Source organism: Poecilia mexicana, unplaced genomic scaffold (genome assembly GCF_051168715.1).
Source record: "Poecilia mexicana isolate PSO_F unplaced genomic scaffold, ASM5116871v1 scaffold_23, whole genome shotgun sequence".
In the NCBI taxonomy this organism is placed as follows: Eukaryota; Metazoa; Chordata; class Actinopteri; order Cyprinodontiformes; family Poeciliidae; genus Poecilia; species Poecilia mexicana.
In genome coordinates this window covers 15,307,609-15,330,863 of record NW_028263392.1, presented here as the reverse complement: position 1 = coordinate 15,330,863, position 23,255 = coordinate 15,307,609, and the positions used below count along the sequence as shown (strand labels likewise).

The 23,255-nt window shown below is 38.6% G+C and overlaps 1 protein-coding gene across 1 annotated transcript in view; it reads left to right on the top strand.

Annotated features, from left to right (window-relative positions):
* Nucleotides 1-23,255, top strand: part of phf21b (PHD finger protein 21B) — a 59,673-nt gene that overhangs the window by 5,782 nt on the left and 30,636 nt on the right. The window lies entirely within an intron of this gene.

The window sequence follows — 23,255 nt, the reverse complement described above, 5'->3', positions numbered from 1 at the left end:
GCCCTCGGTATGTAAACCTCCAGCTTGAGAGAGAGAGAAAAAAATTAAAACATTCGCTTATGAGGTTTTCATGTTAATTTTAACATTTAAGCTGCAACTTCCTGAGTAAAGTCAGTGAAAATCTGATCCACAGTTTTGGGGGGAAACCTGCAGGTCGTTTCATGGCCCCAGTTTGAGGTTTGGAGGTGGAAGTTAATCCTCCTGTTTTCTGCTCTGCTGTTTATCGACGGATGGATGGGAATGGGAACGAAGGGTGATCAGAAACAGGGAATAAATTAGGAGGAATGACGTGAATTTGACTCTCCTCGGGTTAAAATTTGGCCTTGGACGAATCGATTCCTCCTGGTTCTGCTTGGTTTGCTATCCGTTGCGTCATGGCGGCGGGCCTCACCGGCCTGTCAGGCAGCAGATGGGGGGCTTTTAGAGCCTCTGCTCCGGCTTTTCCTCTCCGTGGTGAACCGATGGATTTCTCCCTGAGGAGAGCGAACGTTTCGCTTCAGTCCGGCGTGTTTCCGGAGCAAACCGTTTCTGAAACAAAACCCGCAGCCCCTTGACTTGAAAGCCGTATGCAGGCAGCATCCGTAACCATGGATACGGCCGCTTCTTCCTCTCTGGCTCTGTGATCGTCACTTTTGGCTGTTTTTTTGAAGTTTGCTTCGGAGCATATCCGTTTAGAGAGCGAGGATGATGATGTGGAGGCATTTTAATTTAAAATAAATGTTTTAATGAGAACTGCTGTGATTCTGGACGGTTGGCTGAGCAAACGACATCGCTAATGTCGTTTGCTTCCAGACCGCTGGGATATTTCTGTTGCAGGACAGGTTATCCGCGTCTTCTTAAAAATGTATCTAAAATTAAGACCTTAAAATGTTTTACATTCTTTAAAAATAAAGTTGGCCTTAAATAAGTTGATCACAAGTCTTAGATTTTTGTTGTGGCAGGACTATTTATGAAGTTTATTTTTCACGTGAAACTTTTCTGTCAGGCAAAGTTTGAGTCACCTGCAGACATCTTCATTACCTTCTGTGAGGCGGTTCAGGCTACCGCTAATTAGCTGCTAATATCCTTGCTGGCTTCATTTCAAGTTTATTTCTATCGCATATTTCAACAACTTGGTAGTCCAAAGTTCATCTTAAAAACGCCAAACTATCACAGGGTAAGTGTAAATTTATCGCTATTTGGCCGGACTACGTTCGCCAGTGGCTCACCTTTGTTGCTAACCCGTGCTATGCTACGAGTAATTCAGGGAAAACGAGCTTGGCACTACTACTTAAAATAAGACGACGTATTAGCGCCATTGTAGACAGAATAAAGGAGTATGTTTCTACCAAAAAACTCGTTAATTTTGAGATTATTATTATTATTTATTTATTTTATTTTTTTTAGAAAAAAAATAGGAAATTGAAAAAGTCGAAAATTTGCCAGAAAAAAAAATCCAAATGTGAGATTAACTTCACACATCTTCTAAAAAATAATAACTAGAAAATTTTCTAAGCTCGTAAGGTTGAATATGTTGAACTTTTGGAAATTTTCTGAGTTTCAAAAGTCACATTTTTAACTGTTTGAGTTCAGAAATTTCCACTTTTTTCTAGAATATCTCTGAGATTAATCTAAATATTTGAGTTTTTTAAATGGAATTTACTCCTATTTTTTTCTATCTACATTGGCCCTAATAAGGCAATATAAATATGCAATTTTTATGTGTATTTCTGTCGTGCTACTGCTCTTAAGTTTTTTTCAGTGGTCTTAAAAAGTCTTAAATTTGAGTTGGTGAAACCTGCAGAAACCCTGCTAGAAACGAATATTTAGAAGTTTGAGTTCTTCATCGCTCCCTGAAAGTGGCCGCTCTGATTGGCTGGCTGCATCTGTTTTCCAGCTGCTGAGTGTCACACACTGCCAAGCAGGAGAAATGGGGTTACTCTGGAGCAGCGAGTTGGTGGAAAGTGATCCTGACCTTATTTAGGAAGCATTTTAATGATACATGATGCTGCTTCCTGCTCCGCTCGGCTGGAGAAGCTGCTCGGTTTCCACTTAATCCACGTTTGCATCGACACATGTAACCTCTCTCTGTAGAAGACACAATCCAGTTAAATCATTCCCAGTTAGTCGTTTGAAAATAAACCTCGCTGTGTGAAAACGAGCTGCTGCGCCACATGAAGCTCCCATTTAACCCAGTTTCTCTGCAGATTATCCACCTCTTGTTTCCCATAACGCTGTTTATGCTGCACTAATTGGATTAGAGCGATTTATTCAAGCGCAATAAGCATTTTTTAGAGACAGAAAAGTGGAATAAAAAGGTTGTAGAAGAAGACCTGTTGGGTGAGGTTGGTGCTTATGCAAAGCAGAAAAAAAAGTTGCTGAGCGGCTTTTAATGAAGCAAACAGTGGGATTTTAGTGGACTTCTCTTTAGGATCACTTTTCTGGCCCATCTGGACTCCTTCAGGGTTTCTCTGTGGCCGTGATGAGTTTACTACAGGAACCAGACCCAAACCACATTGTAGTCTACACCTTCTCAGGATTAAACTGTAATTTTCTTTTCAAACCTGGTCTGAGTGTTTCACATGTTGATGTTAGAAGTATTGTTTTAGTTACATCCTTTGCTACAAATGAGGAATTGTTCACTAAAGGAATGCTACAGTATTGCATTATTTAAAAAAGGAATTTAATCATTTGTGTATATGTATTTTTGTGCATTTCTAATATGTAAATTAAGCCAAAGTGGTTAAATGAAAAACCTGCAGAATGTGCCATTTTATCAAATTAATCATCCGACTAATCAATTGCTAAAATCATCGTTAGTTGCAGCCCTAGTTGACTCAAATACAGCCACTTTTGGGGGAAATACTAAAGGAATGGGTGCCGCTAGCTTAAAGTTGACTCTATGTTCTCATTCTCACAAAGTTTGGAACAATTTTGCTTAATTTTTAAACCGTAAACGCTGCATCGGTCTGACTTCACGATTTCTATCGCTCATCTGAAGCTGCCCACTTTTGAGCCTCTTAAGTTACCTAGACATCTTCATTTTTCAGTTTTATCGACTTAAATTAAATCTGAGCCAACAGGAGGCATCAGAGTTTATCAGCTGTTCTGTCAGGATTCAGTTGAAACATTTCAGGACGAAACTGGAGGCCTGTTTGTTTGTGAGAAGCTGCTTTTTGGCTGCTGTTTCATCTCTTGTTGTCTGAGCACTGAGATGAATCTGGAGGACGCCCACGCAGCAGCAGCAGCTCCGTCTCAGAGGAGTAAATATCTGCCCTGCTTTTCTTCTCCCTGATCCTGACTCTGCTGCCACTCCGCTCCCCCATCCTGTATTTTAGTTTGTATTTCTTGCAGACCTGCTTTAATCAGCTCTAAGAGAGAGAGAGGGGTTTAATTAAGAGCAACATGGCAAGAAACCCTGCAATGACTCTTCCTCTGGGATGATCCTTCCTCCTCCTCCTCTTCTTCTTTAATGCTGCTCAGATTTAGAGGTGAAGGTTTCTCTGGAAACTTTGACCTGCAGCACTCAGTTTCCCAGAATCGGCTTCAAAACGAAAACATGAGGCTGACTGCCATCTTATTTGCTCTTTCTACATTATTTTAACTTCTTCTTTAAGTTTGAGATGAAGGAAAGAGGTGCTTTATATTTGAAAGCAGTTAAAATCATGTAAATTTGAACAAAAATACAAAGAAAATATAAGAACCTTAGCATAAAGGTGAAAAAATCTAACAAAAAATAAGGATATCAAAAGCATTTTTTTTTAACAAAAATGTAAAATGTTTGAACAAGAAACAACTCAAACATATTTAATTTATTAAATTAAACAAACATACAAAAAGATGAATGTTATCATAGGGAAATCCATGAATGACGAATAAAATTGACTTTTCTGAGCCTTACAAACTCATTTTTAGCACAATGTTCCAAAAAAAAGATTGTAAACGGCTTCACAGAGAAACATTGTGACGACTTCCAGCAGAGGGAGTGTCGGAAAGAGCAGAAGCTTCTTAAAGAGACAGGGACCCAATTTCAAGCCGTTAAATTATGAAGTCACATTTAATATAAACAAAATTTTTATAACAACTCAAGGTAACATAGTTAGTTGATGTTGGCAGTTTATTGCAAAAGGTTCCTGTAAAATACATAATACTGCCCTTTTTATCATTGGAAAGTTGTTTTCATCACTTTTATCGTAATCGGGATAAGAGCCATAAAGTATTGTGACTAAACTTTGAGCCTGTATTGCTCATCCCTGGTTATGGGTTCACCTTTGTTTTGTAGATCTCAAAAAAACTTCTTGTCATGAAGAATATTGAATTATTGTCACGATGAATTTAGACTGTTAAATGTAAAACTGACTGAAATGTTACTTTAACTATTTTCTGCATTTTTTTTCCATCAGTAAAATCAAAAATATGATTAAATGAAGTCAATTTAGTGATATAATTAACAGTTTTTTATGTCCTAAAGAAGCTGATGTCAAATCGATATGTTTCTCAAGAGCAGTATTTATGTTTGTGAGGCTTTGCATGCTGCACTGCAAAAACACAAAATCTCACTAAGTAATTTTGGTCTAGTTTTTAGTGCAAATATCTTAGCATAGTTAAAATAAGACAAAACTAACTTAAAAGTAAGTTTTCATTTAGATAATGGAGCTTGTTTCAAGTCAGTAATTCCTTAATATTGATGAAAAAGTTCTAGTTCCACTGGCAGATTATTTCACTTATAACATGGGAAATATGCTATTTTTCAAGAGAAATAATCTGCAATTTTAAGAAATTATTGACTTAAAACAGGCTCCTGTGTCTGCTGAAAAGTTATTTGTAAGTTAGTTTTATCTTATTTCAAGTGTACCAAGATATTAAAACTGGAAAATAGAGAAAACATACTTGGTAAGTTTTTGTTTTGCAGTCTAGTAGAAAAAATAAGATTTTACTAAGGTAATGTTTATTGTTTTAACAAAAGAACTACAAAATATTGTGGAGCTGGAGGTCAGGTTTGCCCAGCAGCTGTTGAAGTTCTCCATCTTCATCAGTGAAGAGTGAATCTGTGCAAACAGCAGCAGAAACTCTGAGTTTCATCAGCTCAGCAGTGGCAGCAGCTTCTTTATTTGTTGCTCTCACAGCCGTTCCCCGGGGAAATAACGGGAGTTTGTTTGTAAAATCCGGCTCCTTGCAGGAAGTGAAAACGGAGCAAACATGGAGGCTGGGTGACGGAAACAGGATGAGCTTCACTTTCACTGCAGGTCCATCATCATCAGTACAAAATATCCAGTCAGATAAAATGTAAAGTCTTTTGGGTTTTGAATAGTGAAATACAACTTCCTTCAAACCCTTCACAATAAAAGCCTCAAATCGTTATCCATTGTGCTGAACAGTTAAGTGTCTTATTAGAGCAACTTTCAACCCAGAGGTTTTGTGGTCGATTCCTCATTCCATAAGTCATTGTGCCGTTGGGCAAGGCACCAATTTATATTGATGTAATAATCGTGAGTTTGACTGGGTGAAGTTTAAACCAGTTTGAGCCGTTGGTCCGTTCATTTTCCGCACTGTTGACTGGCTTCATGCAAACAGCAGGTAACAGAGTCCAGGATTAAGTGTTAAGGGTTATATAAAAAAATAAACCTATAATAAATATTTAAGAAATAAAGAAAAAATACATATTAAATTAATATAAACAATTAAATAATAAAATAGATATAAGTAAATGAATAAGTATAAAATAATTATATATTAAATAAATATAAAAGATATTAAATGTAGAAATAAAATAACAAATAATTGTAAATACAAAAACGAAAAAAATAAGTTTAAAAAGTCTCAAAGATAGAATACTAGCACTTAGAGAAAATGAAAATAAAACTTTTAAAATAGAAAAATTAAATAAAAATAATCCTTAATTTTGGCAAAAATTTAATATTTTAGTGTTAAATGAACACTAATAGAAAATAGTAACATTTGCTAATTGATTAAAAAACGTTATGAAAAATACTTGTTCTAAAAAGATAACAGGATGAAGTAATGCAGTTCTAGTCCAATGTTCCTTCAGAAATTCAGTGTTTTCATAATTTAATAATTACTTAAATAATCCTAATAACGTTTTACAAAGTGCTGGTTGTGGACTATTCAGATTAAAAGTTTGTAGCCTTGGAAATAAAAGCTACGCCTAAACAAGCAGACACTTTTGACCGTTTTCTGGTGATTCCTGCCTCCGTTTGGTGAGCAGAGTGAAGACGGGTCGTCCATCAGAAAAGCCGAAGCATGCAGACATTTTTCTTGTCGTTAGTTTTTGGAGGTTTGCAGGTGAAATCGTCCCGCGGCTCTGTTGATTTCTCGTCTTCTTCTTTTTCTTCCTTCGGGGAATCAGGCGGTCATGTGGTGGCGAGCCGCGCAGCTTGGATTATCCTCCTCAAAAAGCCGTGAAAATCGCTGTAATAATTCAGAAATTGCCTCTGTGCGCTGGAGGCCAGCGCTATCCTGTGTTTGTGTAGCTGCGTAATTTGGATGTTTTGTTTTGTTAGAGGGTTTTTGTTCTTTTCTGTCCTCTTTTTGTGGTTCCTTCAGTGCAACTCCATGTCATCGTTCAATTTCACGCTGGCCTGAAGTTAATCCTCTCACTTTCATGGATGGAAATGTGGTCTCTATGTCTGTAGGCAGAAATATATACATTTATTATTGCACACGCTTCTGTGGTGCTCATTAGTTCCAGTTTTATTCATTAATCTGATTATTTACAACCTACAGCTGGAGGATGTAGATGTACATTTAGCCTGAAGTCGTACAAATTGCTGCTTCATAATTCCTAGGCTCTTATTTTGAAACCACTTTTGAATATTTAAAGTTGTTTTGTCTTAATTAAATTCAATTCAGAAATATTAAATTAACCCCAAAGGGACATCAATGCTGTTGTAACTCTTAATGTCCAATGTTCTTGAAAGAGTTGTAGCTGCTAATGGCTGTAGCTCCAGTAGCAGTCAGTCCTGCAATGAATCTGAAGGAGCCTCTGACTGAAGACATTCTGTTGTGTAACAGTCTCATAAAAACAGTGCTAGAGCTTGTTCGTAATGCTCTTCGTTTCATGAAAAATCCAAAATTTAAGATGTATTCTTTAAAAAAAAACAAGCTAATTTGGGACCACAACCTACCGCTAGTAGCTAAAACCTGCTGAAACTTGTAACCTCTGCTCCAAAAACAGTTTAACTGCATATTTTGATAGTTCAAACACCGAAATATACCTTATTATGTGTTACTATGCTTAGTGGAAAAACTTCTGTGGTTTCCTTATTGTCGCTCTTGGGGATTCAGCCAATCAGCACCATGGGAAATAAATGCCACTTCTAGATTGGCTGCTTTCCAAACGTCGTCCATTAGCGTATCAAGCAGCATTTCCAAATTTATTTAGATTTTAAATATTTTAGATGCTTTTTACAAAAAAAAATCAGTGAATAGATGAAATTTCTGATAATTATTTGGAAAAATCCACAAATACTGAACCATGAATAAGCTTTACTGTAGCTGGAAGAGTTGGCTAAGAACTGGTGGGAATGAATCGATGAGATGAAGGCTGGAGTTCTTTTCACCAATGCTCTCTTTGGGTTTCCATGGTGATGTCAGGGCGGCCATCTTGTTTGACAGCTTCTATTTATTTGGACGTTAAATTCAGGTCAACTCTATGACAAAGTATTAGGGCCAGACCAAGATTTTTTTTTTACTTTTTTTTACTAGAATAAAGACGTAATATTAGGAGAATTAAATTATGGTAATTTTATGCAACCTAATGCACACAAAAATACCAAATTAAAGTGAGAAATGTTGAGCATCTTGTGAAGTTATACGTCGATACTTGAGAGAAATACTCTAACACATCAGCATGATGTGTTAAAGTCAGTCTGCTACTGACTGTTTCATCAGTAGCAGAAACAGTCGTAACTCTATCCAAGCTTTTTTCTTTGAAAAAAACCTTTTTTCTTTTGACTTTTAGATGTTATTCCAGTAAAATTGTCTTTATTCTGCTGATAGTATCATGACTACATTCTCGTAATTAAATAATGTTTCTCGTAACCTGGCCTTGACTCCCCACCATCCAACTCACAGAAAAGATGATTGAAATAAAAGCCATTTTTTGAAAATATTTTCACCCGTTTGTGATTTCTTCTTCTGAAGAGGAAGCAAGAAAAACAATTGAATAAAATCAGAACGATGTTCAGAACAAATCTGCAGTTAAATAAGAAGAAAAACAAAAATTTTTAAGCTGTTTTCATGGATTTGGAGACAAAATGTTGCTTTAACAAAGTAAAATCATTTTCCGTCTCCTGACGAATCAGACAGTTTATTGCAGTCTCTTTTCTTTGGTTCATTTTTGTCGTTTTTTTCAGTGGATTCTTCTTCCTGTTTACAACCTTCTCCAAACTATTTCCTCCTCGTTGCTGGTAGACATGAAACGTTGTGACCTGTCGGTGACCTTTGGGGATTTCCTGAAGGGCTTCAGGTGGAGTCAACGCCGGGAAGCGTTGGGTTGCTGCAGCAGGAAAGCCGGATTCATTGATTTTCTGTCTCCGTTGTCTTCATCCTTATCCTCAGCCTTAATGAACTTCCTCTCAGCTGCGGCCGTTTCGTGTCACCTGACAGCTAACGCGCGATTCGCTGCTTTTAACGTGACATCAGAGGGTTTGGAAACGGGGAATCTGAGACTGACAGTCCTGTTTTTTCTCTTCGTGCTCCTCCTCCATCCAGCGTAAGGAATGTTTTTCTGAGCCACAGACTGGCTGTTATATAATGTAAATATTCCACATGATGTGTGAAACGTTCTCAACACGTTTTGGTGGTTTAGTTTCTGCTCATTGAGTCGCAGCTGCAGTCCCAGATAAGAAGAGGCCACTGGTTTTGGTTAAATAAGACGTGAAAACTGCAGATCATTGAGTCTGGAGGAGATTGAGTTTAAAGGAAACTGTGGGTGGAGGAATCCACCAGAGAGCTGCAGCGATCACCGAGGTTTCACTATTGTTGTCATGAAGGTCGTTGCAGATTATCTTTGTATTCAGAGAGTACGGTGCAGCAAAAGGGACAAACTTAAGGCTGTGAAGTAGCTAAATATATATCCCTCTGCTTTCCCAACATCCTTCCTGACGTTTTCAAAGACCAGAGTTCAGTTCAGTTCAGAACTGTCTAAAGAATCAACTCTGGTCCGTTTAAAGTGAACGAACAGCTCTAGTGGTTCTTGTTCTGAAAGGATTCAAGACTCTTAACATTCAGTCAAAACAAAGTTCTGCCTTCAGGATTTTCTTCAAATCATTCCTGACTTTGAACAGATTCCCAAGTCTGAACAGATTCCTAAATCTGAATTGATTCCTATACCTGAACAGATTCTTGACTGAACAGATTCCTTTTCTTACCCAGACTCTTGAAGAGTTTCATGAGCAGATTTCTGATGGATCATATTTGATGTATATGTATATTTTTTGTGATTTAATAATTTTTTTTTTGGTAATAATTTTAATTTGAGTGTCACTAACATAAATCTCTTGGAACAGAGACCTGGCCAAGATGGTTGGCATATAAAAGAACTAGACTCATCCACTTTTAGGCAGGAAGCTGCAGGTTAAAGCTCAGATCTGCACCAAACTTGACCTTTAACCTGAACTCGTGTTTTCCTCGATGTGCTGACCTCCCCTAACAGGAAGTGAGGTCGTTGAAGCTGTTGCTCTTTCGCTCTGCGCTTTGATGAATGAAAACTCGTTTTCAGCTGAAGGCAGCAGCAGCAGTCTGCACTGCAGCGTCAGCCTCCACGATCCGGCAGCTGGATAGGGAAAGTTTTCTGGCTCGTCTTTAATCTTTTATTCATCCTCTGAACTAAAGAGGTCAGCCTGATTAAATATGCAGCGCAGCGCGGCGCTTTGGGGAGCGGAGGCTCCTCCTGACCCCATTCTACGTTTGTTCCAGCAGTTAAAACCAAGTTTATTGTTTTAAAACCAGCTGGACGTTTGTCTCTAAAGATGCTGAACCAGCTGATCCTCCTGATGGGGTTTAATAAATGTGTAATTACCCAGAAACCATTAAAAGATGCTAAACGAATTTACCCACTAATTACGGCGTTACTTTATCTCCTTAACGGCTGCAGCCAAGTTTTCATCGCCTTTCCTGTCCTGGATTTCAGCACTGCTACTTATATTCACTCCGATTTCACTCATTTGTCACTTTGTTCTGTAGTTTGGTGATTTTAAAGCTACTTTAGCCGTGAAACACTAACAGATGTTTAATCTTCCTAAAATTGGTCAATTTATTTGAAACTGACCTTCAATATACATTTCAAATAGTGTTTATATGAAATGGATTTAGTTTACATAATTTGGTTTTGATTGTGTAAATAGTCAGAAGTCTAAAAAATATATTTAAAAATATAGTAAAGAATTTATCACTCAAAATCTAATTATTTGTAAAAAAACGTTTATTAGTTATAAATGAAATATGATAAACATATGATTAAACTACACTTTAATACTTTAGAAAAAATTTGTAAGATAATAGGAAAAAAATATTTTTGTAACAAAATAAATACGTGCATCAAACAACTTGGTTATTTCTCCTATAATATATGGAATATTCTAAATTATAAAACAATGCAAAACTCTTTTATTTAGATTATTTTATTTTATGTAAAAGAGAGAATTTCTTTGGTTTGTGTGTGAGGAGAAATTGTTTTTGTCTTTCTGCAGCTGGTTCCTTCTCAGCCCTCATTTTCTGTGTTGTGATGAGCTTTTTGGTGTGTGTGTGTGTGTGTGCGCGCGTGTGTTCATTCATTCATTAAGGCTTTTTCTGGAGCCAACAATGGAGGCTCTCTGCCAGCTAAACACACATCAGCAGAAAGAGGTCAATTATAGAGAAGAAGTAACAAAGCAAGAAGAAAGCCCCTGAGTGTTTGTCTTGATTAGTCTTTGTTATGGAAACCATTTCACAAATCAGACATCCAGCTCTGATTTTCAGCTTTGAGCTTTATGTGATAAAAAAAAGCATAATTTTTCCTTTTAGATACAACTAAACTTCAAAAGAGCTGCAGGAACATGTTTAATTTAGAAGGGAGTGTTTCTGTTTGCTGGTTCGTAGATGACGGTGTTCATCAAGGCTCACTTCAAAGCCCCTTTGAAAAATTGATCAGGCAGATCGGAGCTCAAGTTGATCTCAGGCTGAGTTTTTCACTCGCTTTACAAGCGAAACGCGAGCAGCAGCAGGAGAAGCAAATAAAAATCTCTTATTAATTCAGCTAAAAAAGCCAAAATGGGGCCTGAAATTTTAATTTGTCTCAACGGAATATTTTAACTGAATTATTCCACTTTATACATGTCAAACAGTTACTTTTCTAAAAAGCGAAGGTCATGATTTTTCATCTTTTTATGCTGCACATTAGCTCAGTTGAGAAATTTTTATATTTTAGCTTTAGTTTAAAATAAATTAAAACTTGCAACTGAAAACCAAGCTCAAAGCATCTCTGGGACATCAGGACCAGACCGGGGGGACGGCGTCCCGTCCAGGTTGTCATCCTCCGTTACCCTGCAGGTCCACGGGGGCTCCTTTTCTCAATGAAAGGAAATGTCAGCGAATTTAAACTTTAAGAACCTGGAATTCTGCTGACTCATCAAAAATCTGAAAGTTGAAATCAGTTTTTGGACAAACTTCTCCATGAAGTTGTCCCTCCCCCCTGCTGACTGGGATCTGATCTGGGATCAGATGTTAAGGAGATGGAGGTATCTCCGTGGCGACTCTGGGATCACGCCGCCGGTAAGCTGCCATGAGCCGTCAGGTCTGCGCCTGGGAGCGTCTAATCCCGCTGTCCCCTATCCGATCTGATCTCCAGCGTGGCTCCAGGCGTCGCTGCTTTAATGCTGATAATGCTGCTCGGGTTTGTGGGAAATCTAAGCTCTGAAATCCCTTTAATCAAAGCGGCAGCCGCACAAACGCAGCCTGGAAAAGGGCCGAGTAACGACTTAACACCGCAGCGTTTCCTGGTTCTGATCTGATCTCCTCCTGAGCCGCTAATAACGCCTCTGATATCACTGAGCGCATCTTTGTTCTTTTACACTTTGTTGTTAGCTTTGAGCTATTTTAATTTTAACATGAATGCAACAAAATAAGCATTTTTAACAACCTGCAGAGAACCTTGTTAAAATTTTCTAAACTTTTTTATGTTTTTGTTTTGGTAAAGTTATTCTTGTAGCAAATATTTGATCCATAGCAGTAATATTTTTTATCAAAATCTTTAGTTTGCCAGTGGCGTCCCCAAATGGGGGGTCAAGGGTGGCCGTGGCCCCCTATTGTAAAATGCTAGACACCCTATCGGCCCCTTCAATGGAGACATAGTAAAACTATATATGCGTGTGTGTATATGTATATATATATATATACTTACATAGATACATTTTACATAAATTTTTACATAGATAATTAGATTTCTATTGGCCTGGTTTGGTCACCCTTATGAAACATTCTTTTGCGCTGCTGTAGTTTGCAGCCTAGACTGGCGTTAAAACATCGTGTAGCTCCGCCCACTTTCCCCACTTCCAGCCAAACGGCTCATTTAAGGCATTTCCTGCTCAATTTCATCAACAAAGTTAATATTGAGAAACTTTTTCTAACAAAGATTTACCTAACCTAATAAAACGGTATCTGTAATGTTTTTCTGCTCATGTTTGGTTGATGTTTGTGACGATGAAAGCATTTTACTAAGCGTTTTGAGAAAGCGTCCCTCTGAGTCAGTACTTGGTTGTAGTTTATGGTGGAGGTTTTACTCTGGACATTCCTCCATCTTTGAACTCAGCATCGCGACCAGCAGCCGTTTTGCTTTACTTTTCTTCTCGCTCCATATTTTGGTCCGTTTCTGCCTGTAATTGGTTCTCCTGGTTCCAGTCCCAGAGCTGAGGCTGTAAACCAGTGAGGCAGACTCTGTCTGCTCCAATGTTTATTGACGAGCGGCTGAAGGTGTGATGAAGAACTGCTTGGATGCCGACATCCTAATTCTTCGTATGGCTCAGTGTTTAATAGATTTTTTTCTTTTGATTCCATTATTTTTGTCCTTATTTCACAGATTTTTTAAACATAGTTTTGTCTCTGTTTACTCAAGTTTCACCCTGATTTTATCCTATCTTATTTACTTATCTTTTAAATTCTGGTTTAGTTTTTACTTTCATCCTAATTAACTTATTTTTTTATTATGATTTATTCAAATTTTTATTTTCATCCTGATTACTTTTTTATTATTATTTTTATTTCTGGTTCATTTTAATTTTTACTTTTATTCCATTATGTTTATTCCAGTTCACCCGAAGTTTTAGTTTAAGTTTTATTCTGATTTTTGTCCCTGTTTGTTATAATTCATCCCAGTTTTCTTGATAATAATTTTTTTATTCTCCCTGATTTTGCTCTGGATAGATTAGATTTTTTCTAAACCTTCTAAACTTTGTTTTGTCCCTTATTTTTATTTTTTTAGTTTTTGCTCCTTTTTTGTCCTGATTTTATTCCAGTGTTTTGATTTTCATCAGATTTTTATCCTGGTATTAAAGTATTGACGTTAGATAAATCTAGGAAAGATTGCAGTAACGTCTTTAAATTCTCCGTCTGGTCTTTGACAGAGCTGCAGTGAAACCTGTTATATGTGTAATTAATCGTCCCTCAGCTCCAGCTGTGCTGATCAGGCAGTAAATCCACAGCTGGATCTCTGCTCAGACGTTTGCTCTGAGATTCGGAGTGAAAATGTGAAAGAGAGGGGGAAAAAAGTGGTTCTGTGAGTCACTCACCTAAAAATATCAGGCGTGCAGCTTCAGTTCTTCCTGCCGGGTTGCGCTGACCTGTGAGTCAGCGCTCCAACTGGAGTCGGCGCTCCGAGGAGGGAAACCTGCCGGAAAGGGCAGGATGGGAGCGGGTCGGGCCCAAAATGGCCGCCATGACCGGAACTGTAACTTAGAATGAGGAAATTATTGAACCGTAACATTGCAAATGCAGCAATGAGAACATCAGTCTAAGCTTTTTTTAACATTTCCAGTTGAAGTTTTTGTTACCTGATATAAACAGACTAAAATTCTGGACATTGTTTTCCTCTGCAGACGCATTCCTGATCAGTTTCTCTGTTTTTAGCCGTTAAAAAACCACAAAGCTGCAGAGCGAGTCTTCATCCAAACACTTCCACATTCTGATTGATTCTCTCTGTGATGCTGCATCTTTACAAAATTTAAGATAAAACTGTTTTATTTATGAAAGCTAAAAACAAGCTTGCTTCTGTCTGTTAGCTCACAGAAATGCTAAAAATCTCCAGCTAACAGTGGCGTGGATCCTACGTAATTGTGTTTAAAGTTGTTTTAGTAAAGATTGGGGCTACTGAAAAAAGTAAAAATAATTTTGACTATAATCTCAGAATTTTTACTTTAATTGGACATTTTTCCACTTTAATCTCAGAATTTTGACTAAAATCCCAGGATTCCAACCGTTTTTCTTAGAGTTCAGACTTGTTTTGCTCCAGATTGTAATTTCTCCTCCGTAGTTTTGACTCTGATTTTTGACCCACGTGACATAAAGTTTGGACACCGTTGGGATAAATCATTCCAACATGGCTGCCCATCTTAAGCCTGGCTGCTGTTGATGTTTGCAGAGTCGTGGTTCTGTTAATCCAGGTTGAACTCGTGGATCAGAGCAGCAGCTTCTTCTCTCTCTGCTGCAGCCAGAATTTGGCATGATTCAGTTTCCTGTTCTGCCTCTATTAATAACTGCCATGTTTTAATAGTGAAAGTCTGTAAATAATCACAGTGTCTCTTGTCTGAATGCAACAGGACCATATTTCTCTGCTAGTTCAAGGCCGATCCTCTGATTTGAGGTCAGATTTAGGGGAGGAACCAACAGAATGGAGGTGAATCGTTCTTCAGAGGGAAAATAATCCATTTGCTTAATCACGTCTCTTAAAGTGTGCAGCCAAGTTGCCTGGTAACCGAACGGCAGCAGAAACAGTCGACTTGGAGTCGTATTTAACAAAAGCAGCAGGCGCAGTGTTTAAATGCTGACGTGTTCAATGCCTGAACACACACAGAGCTGCTCGAATCATTCTGCTTTTATTCTCCAGAGAACACAACTGTTGCCTTGAATCTTTGTCCTTCTGGTTGAGTGAAGCAGCTTTGGCTGCTCTGGGATCAGTTTATCCGGTTTCCATGAATCATTGAAGACTGGTTTTTTAGTTAGTTCTAATAATTCCTTCAAAATCGTATTTTCCAGCTTTTTAGGAAGTAGTAAACCCCTCCTGGTTTATTATTGATGGTTTCTCTTTGAGTTTATCTCATAATTATGATGTTGATGCCTTGACTTAGGAGTAATTCCCAAAGATAAACATTTTCATTTTGGATCAAATGAAGATTATAAATGCTCTTAAAGGGTCAGTTCTGCCAGAATGTATCGATAAAACCCATTACAAAATATTCATCTCTGCATTCATTGAGTACTTCAATTTAAATAAAACTGAACATCTTTGGCTCCCTCCAGGATAAAAGCCTGTTTTTGTACTTTTGTTGTCTTCTTTTCTGGTAATATCAGTAGATTTCTGGTTAAAAACAGACAAGTAGTTGATGTTGAATAATTGAGACTCTGTGGGTTTTTTATTTGTTTTAATGTTCCTGTGATGGAGAGTAGCTGGATGTGAAATCTCATCATCTGAACTGATTCTGGAGTATTTATGAGCTGCAGCGACGGAGGAAGAGCAGTTTGTCATCTTCAAACGGTTAAAATTAGTGTTTGCAGGCGAGGAAGAGGAGGGTGATGTTTGGGAGAGGGGGTGAGGTGTGAAGGTGGTGGGGGGACGTCCTTGCTCTGGCAATCGGCGGCTAACAAAGAGCACCGTGTAACGAACGGGACTTTTAATTTGTTTTTCTGACAAGGTCAGTGAGAGTGATGGCTCTCAGCAGCAGGAGGAGGAGGAAGAGAAGGAGGAGGAGGAAAAGGAAGAGTGAAGATGGGAGACCTGAGGCAGGATGGGGGGGCAGGAAAATCAACCAGGAAGTCATTTCTCCTATTTTAACTGAGTGCATGCAAACTCATCAAACCTGATAGCGAGGAGGAAAGAAGGAGGGAAGAATGGACCGACTGGTGAGATGCTACACCGTCTCCCTGGCAACAGACTGAGGATGCTCATGGATGCTGGAATATTTTGATGATGGAGGAACTTCACTCAGTCGTTGGCGTTTGATGTTTGAAGCCGTGTTGATATGGAATATTCTGGAAAATGTCCTGTAGTCCAAATCTAGAATTTGGCTGCTGACCCAAATCGGCCTGATTGGTTCTGACCAGCAGCTGACTGGTCTGAAACAAAAAATCAGTTTTTATTATCGTTAAATTCTCTCACTTCTGATCCCAAAGCTTATCAGTGTGGAAGCTGTTACCTAGGCAACGTGTTTTAATGTTTATTTTCAGAGTCTTTGAGGTGGTTTAAAAAGAAGTTGTAGAAATCAAAGTGATTTTTACTTTTGATTCTGGATTTGGAGCGAGAGGAAGGTTTCACTCACACTAGTCCTGTTTAGTCCGCTTTAATCCAGCTCTAGTTTGTTTAGAAAGTCCAGTTCATTTGTGGAGGTGTGACTGTGTGATTCAACACTGTAAGAAATGAACTCTGGTCCGCTTCGTTTGGTTCAGTTGAAGTGAACTCTGGTGCGGTGTGAACGCCAAGTGGACTGGATACCGCTCCGAAAACAGGGAGTGGACTGCAGTGCATTGCATTCTGGGCAAATAGAACCAAAACAAACGTCTGAGTCTAGTGTTGGCAAGAGAAATGGCTCATAACCTTTTACCAAAGACGAAAGAGAAATCCTACAACCGCTAAAATCTGACGCTGCTCCGTTTTTGTTTACATTTTGCGAAGAAGGAAGTTGTGTTCAGAGTCTTCTTCAGAGATTTTTGTGTCGTTTCCTTCAGTGGTTCTTGGTGCAGCGCCTCCACAGGCGAGGAGAGGAATAGTTTTTTTTAAGGTGACCTGTTATGCTTCTTTAAACAGGTTAGCATAGCTCTGTGTTCATTACATAATGAGATTTTAGTCTGCTCATTTCAGAATGAGCTGTTTTATGGCGTCTGTCACTTCAAATCCAAACAGCCGGTGGTGGCCACGCCCCCTCAACCCCCAACTCATCGTTTACACTTAAACATGAAACTAGCTACAAATACATGCACAATTATTGAACCATACATCTTAACAAGCATTTGTAGAGCCTCCTGCACAACCAACAATAATGCAGCAAGTAGTTTCTAGATAATAAGTTGTCTTTTCCAGCAGCCATTTTCTTGACTGTTTTTCACCATCTATTCCAGTAAATAAGACATCCAGTGTCTGCATTAAAGGCGGTTATATTTCTAACATATCAATAATCCAGAGGCTGAATGCATTTCCAGCTGTTTGCTGCTGGAGACGTTTGTTCAGCTGGTGATGAACCGCTCTGAGCTCGCAGTGTTTCTTCTCCGGGACTCATTTAACCCTGGGCTCAGACTAGGCGATGCGCCCTCTCTGCCCTCTGACACACATTGTGTTTCTACACGCAGTCCGCCTGGGACGCCAGCTGCTTTGTTCGCCGCTCCATAGAAATGTGAGAAAACCAATGAAAGCAGCAGGATCAGGCTGTTTTTTGTGTGTGAGCTGAATAAAGATGAATTAAAATCAGCAGCCAGTAAGTTTTCTTCCTGTGAAAGCGTTCAAATTAATTCCCTATTACTGGCTTGCTTATCGAGAGCTGCACAGACACAAAGATGCAGACAAACAGTGAAAAGCAATTAAAAATAAATGGAGTTTGGGGGGAAAAAGTGCCTGAGAGAGCGAGTTCATCTGAAGCCAACTTTACTTTTTTGTGTTTTTGCTGCTGTGGACATTTTGTCACCATCCTGGGGCGCCATCAGCCTAAACGGCCAAATTAACCCAATTATTCAGAGCGAGTTGAAGTGGCGCTGCTGCCTTCAGGCGCCGTGGTTTTTCTGAACGTCGTGCCTGGATGTGTGTGGCGCAGACGCAGTTGGCTTCGGCGCCACACGGCTCCACGTCAGAGAGGCGCTTCGGCGCAATTTTTATTCCCTGCCGTCAAGGAAGAGGCAACAACAGTTCAAAGAAAAGCTGGTTTCCGTAGCAACGTGCCAAATATAACTAGAGTCGTTCTCTGCAGTGATGAGGAGTTGTTAGACTGGAGGAGCCAGAATGAGCCGCAGTAAACAGCGGCAGGCGTTTCATCTGCAGCAGTCATGCAGCGCTGCATTTGTCCTGCAGCAGATTTAGACAGACTTGAGCGCCAGACCCTGAACTCACCATCACTGTCTGAACAGTCCAATCCAGGTCTGATATCTGTCCAAAACCAGCCAACACCAAGTTCTAATGTGAGCTCAGAACTGGTTGAAGACCAGTTTCAAGGTCTAAGGTGGTCTAAGTCCACGACTAAAACTGGAATAAAACCAACAAAGCCACTGGTTACTGTTGTTAATTCAGCTCACAACCAGTGCATAAAATGTTTCTTTAGGTCAAACCTTTAGTAACATCAGTCTGAAACCAGTGGATTCCCAATTTAAACATCAGTCTGAACCGGCGTTGGCCATATAAAATAAAATGGCATTTTTGATTTTTTTTTTCATACCAGATCTGATTATTTTTCTCTTGCTTTCTTTTCAAAAAAGAAAGGAAAATATTTTCAAAAAGTGGCATCTGTGAGTCATACAACTGAGTGTTTAATTCCTGGAAAGTTACGAGAAAAAAGTCGTTTTGATGGGGGAAAAAAAAATCTTGGATGTTTTTTCTTTTATTATTTTTATTCACGTTGAACTTCCCATAACACTACTGCTTCATTCTCCTAATATTACAACTTTATTCTGGTAATATTACGACTTCATTCAAGTAATTAATAAAGACGAAACATAGTCAGGCCTTAATATTACATTGTAGAGTTGATCTGAATTTAAAGTCCAAATAAATAGAAGCTGTAAAACACACTTGTCTGACAAGATGGCCGCCCTGCACTATGGAAACGCAAGGAGTGGATTATTGAAAAAATATCACAATTATCCAAAAATTAAATCTTCAAAAACCAGAAATTTGATTATCGCCCAGTCCTGGTCTGAACCTGGAAACTTAAAAAAAAAAAAAAACACAATTCTTAGTCATTTAAAACCAATCAGACACTTGCTTCAAATCAAAGTCCAGAATTGTCCAAAATGAAGGTTAAGCTGGAATAAATCGATCTAAAACAGAACACTGGTTGGTTTAAAATCAAGTCATGTCTAAAGTTTATCTCACATATGAACCAAACTGGTCCAGAACCAGTTTAACTCAGTTTGAAACCAGGCTACTGGGGCAGGCAGGAGCTCAACAAAACCTTTCAGATTTTGAATAAATGAGTTTGGAGTCGTTTTACGAGCAGGAAAACAGAATTTAACTGTAAATTTAATGAATTAATCAAACAGATAATATTGCTTTTAAACAGAATAGATCTTAGACATTTTGCTCTAATTGGATAAACAGTTGGATTATGGCTCAGATTAATCCAGATTAATCCAGCTCTGACCATTTGATGAAGGAAAACTTCAGTTTGAAGTTTTTTCTTTCCTCTGCCAACGTCTTCATCCGACATGTTTACACAAACCGAACTTGGCTTCGTTTTCTGCAGGTTTCTTCAGGGAGATATTGATCTGGAATAAAGCCGCTGATGAAATGAACCGAAATGAGAATGAAATCTCTTCCAGTGGTGTTTAATGTTTCAGGCTGCAGTGAGAAACTCTGCAGAGATTGAGTCAGAAAATTGCTTCTCCAGTAGAAACCGGAGTTCAGTGAAAATTGGAATCCTGTGAAACATTATGTGCTGGAACATTACACGGAAATGATCAAAGCTGGGAGGAATTGCTCTTGTTGGAAAACTGAATGAGGAGCACAAAGGCTCCATTTCACTCCCAAAACTCTTTGTGTAGGAGAAAAGCCGAAGCAAACCGACTCCACCTGCAGGTTTCAAAAACACGCTGAGAGGATTCCAGGAAGTGTTCCTGTTGTTTTGATTCAGGTTTAACACCTCCATGTTTCTAAATGTGATTCACAGCCATTGTTCAGGCAGGTGAAGCCGACAGGAGTGACGGGACGATAATGATGTAAAAGCTTGAAAGCGCTTCGGCTGAGAGCTGCGGCTTTTAGTTAAAGGTCTGAACAGAGCGGCTCATTACGCCCATCAACGTCCAGTTTTACCTCCAGATCCGATTCACTTCGTCTTAAATCCATGAAAAAATGTCAGATTATCAGTAAGAATAATCCAAAAATCTGTCAGAAAAGGATGCAAAACCACTTATTTATCTGGCCATGTTTTACATATTTGGACATTAATATGCTAAAATAAATCTCTGAAATCTCTAAACGTTTTCATAAACTTGGAATCTGCAACATTTACAACCTAAAGAGACGTTTTTACTCTCCGCCCAGCAAAATAAAACTCATTTAAAACCGCAAATGTCAAATAACGTTTTAAAAAAAAGACAACTTATAACTTTAGAAACATATCTACTGCAGAACATTTGCAATTGAATTTCTGCAAAGGATCACACTGAAAGTTTCAGTAAAATCCTTTTTAAAATGTTTTTCTTGACAATCTACATAATTTTCTGACCCACTTTTCAAAGAGAGTTATGTTTATTTTTATTTTAAATCCTAAAAATAGAAATAAAATTTTCTTTAAAGACTACAACAAATTTGGTAAAGTAGATATTTATCTAAATTTATAATTTACATATATATTATATTAAGCTTTTTTTGTGGTCTGATAGCAAAACAGCTCTTTATTTATAAATGTTGCAGATCCTTGGTCTAGTCAAATCCCAGATTAGAATTAGAAGAAACTCCTCAAACAGCTGAAAGTGAGAATTGGCACTAACTTTTTCTCGGCTTGGAAACATATTTTACATTTTCAGTTTTTAACTAAAACAAACAAAGGCCCATTTGTCCCAAATATTTCACGGTTGTTTCTGTTTTTTGACGTAGTTGTCTCAATTTTGACGTAAAATATGCATTTATAACATTTATGTTTTGATTTATGTCCTGTAAATACTGTGAACACTTGTAATAAATCATCCAGACTTGATGTCTAATCATGCAAAGAAACGCTGAAATCTTCCCGGGTTTTAAAAGTAAATCTGCTTTTTATGCTCCGCAGCGTTCAGACTGCTGACAGGTTTCTCACTCCATAATGATGTCTGATAATAACAGCATCCTCAGGTGTTTCTCCTCCATCAGAGATAACTCTCAGCAGGATCTCCGATCAGCCTCTCCAGCCTGTAATGGATTTTTTTTCTTTTTTTTGTCCTTGCTCCTTCGCGTTCAGCCGCAGAGACGGAAGACAATTTCATTTACCTGCAGCTAATGAAAAGCTAGTTTTCAGTGTGATAGTGGGACGCCGCCTTCCTGCCTGCAGCTGAAATGAATGACTGGATCATCTGCAGAGGCCCGTCTGCCGCGCCGTAAACTCAAACCGTTTTCCTGCTGTCTGCGGCTTCCTGACGTTTCAGAGGAAAAATGGGCAGGAGCAGAAAGAAAGAGGGAAATCTGGTGAAACCTTCCTGCTCTGAAGGGCTGAGACAGGATGAGTGGGCGCCTTGGCTTTAAAAGCTTTCCTGTTTTCAGTCATTCAGAAGCTAAAATGCAAGAAAAACAACCAGTGAGTGGTTTGTTTGTTTAGTTTAGTCAGGAAGGTGTATGAAGAGTTCAAGTTCAGAAGCATTAAGGTGAAACGAAGGCAAGGCCACAGAGTTTTCTTAAAGAAAAGCTGATTTGCTTCATTCATCCTTGAGCAGATTATTGGGTTTGTATCTTGGTGTGTTTTGAAACGTGTATGAAAAGCTTTTGGTTTGCAGAACAGATTCATTTCTTTGAGTTTGGCAGCAGGAGGAACATTATGGACCTGATGCTGCTGAAAAGATGTGAGCTGATTAAAAGAGCTTTGTATGACGGTCAAATGTCCAGGATTAATGAAGAAACACACTTCTGTCCACCGTCTCTCTCTCTTCTGTCTGTCTCTCTATCGTTATATCTCTCTTCTGTCTTTCTCTTTGCTTCTCTCTTTTTCTCTTCCTCTCTGTCTATTGCTTTTCCTGTTCCTCTCTCCATCTCTGCTCTGTTTTTGTCTTTTTCATTGTCTCAATCTTTCTCTTTTCTGTATTTATCTCTTCCTATTCTCTCTCTTTTGCTTTTTCTTTGTTTCTCAGTCTCTCACCTTCCCTGTCTCTATATGTCATCTCTCTCTTTCTCCTTTTCTGTCTTTTTCTCTGTCTATATTTCTGTCTCTTTTTTGTCCCTTTCTCTCTATCTGGTTGGCTCTCATAGATAGCTATGGGTAATCTTTTTGATTTATTTTTGTGGCCACTTTATTTCTACATTAATAGAAAATGAAGCCATGATATGGATCTGAAGCAAAGATTGAGTTCTGTAAAAATCAGTTTCATTATTTTTATTTGGTATTTAGTCAATTAAAAAAAAAAAAATGGAACCCATGAAGAAGAAAATCTCCCAAGAATTGATCCTGGCAGGAATTAATTTTATTATTATTAAAATACTTAATCTCTTTTTTTTTTTTTTTGTAAAGCGGCATTTTTTGTATAATTTAGGTGTTGTAAGGTACTTAAATTGTATTTTATGTGTGTGTGATGCGGTTGAAGGGAAAACTTTGTATTTTTTGCTTAAGGCTTTCTGCTGTAAGTTCACCAGATGTTTAGTGGAAGAAAATCTGAAACTTTTCTTAACCCTGGGCTGTGATTGTCTTCATGATAAATCTGTTTTGGTGGAAATAATCAGATTTAGTTGTGTTGATAATAATCCTCAGAGTTCTTGGTGTCTTCGTGGCGTAGCGACAGTATCTGAACGAGGCTCTGGTCATTTTCACTGTAACTTCCTCCTGCTGGAGCTGTGAATATGTGTGAGCCACACTTCTAATTGAGCGCCAACATGTGGGCACATGTTTGGTCGTCATGCTGCTGTCGCTCCGGGGACCGGCCTCCTTCCTCCGCCTGCAGCTCCTCACACCTCCTCCACCCATCAGACGGCCGCGTGTCGTTTCCTGTCTCTGACCTCCAACACCTCGGCCCGTGGTAGAAATTACTCCTCAGGCCGGCTTGTCTGGACTCGGCCTCTTCTTCGTCTACTTAATGTAGATCGCTGATGGAAATGCTTTTTCTTAGTATGTTTCTTTCTTTTCTAATGTTCCTTTAGTTTTTACCAAATTTTCCTCCTTGGTGTGACTACATCAACCCTTTTTTAGGGCTTG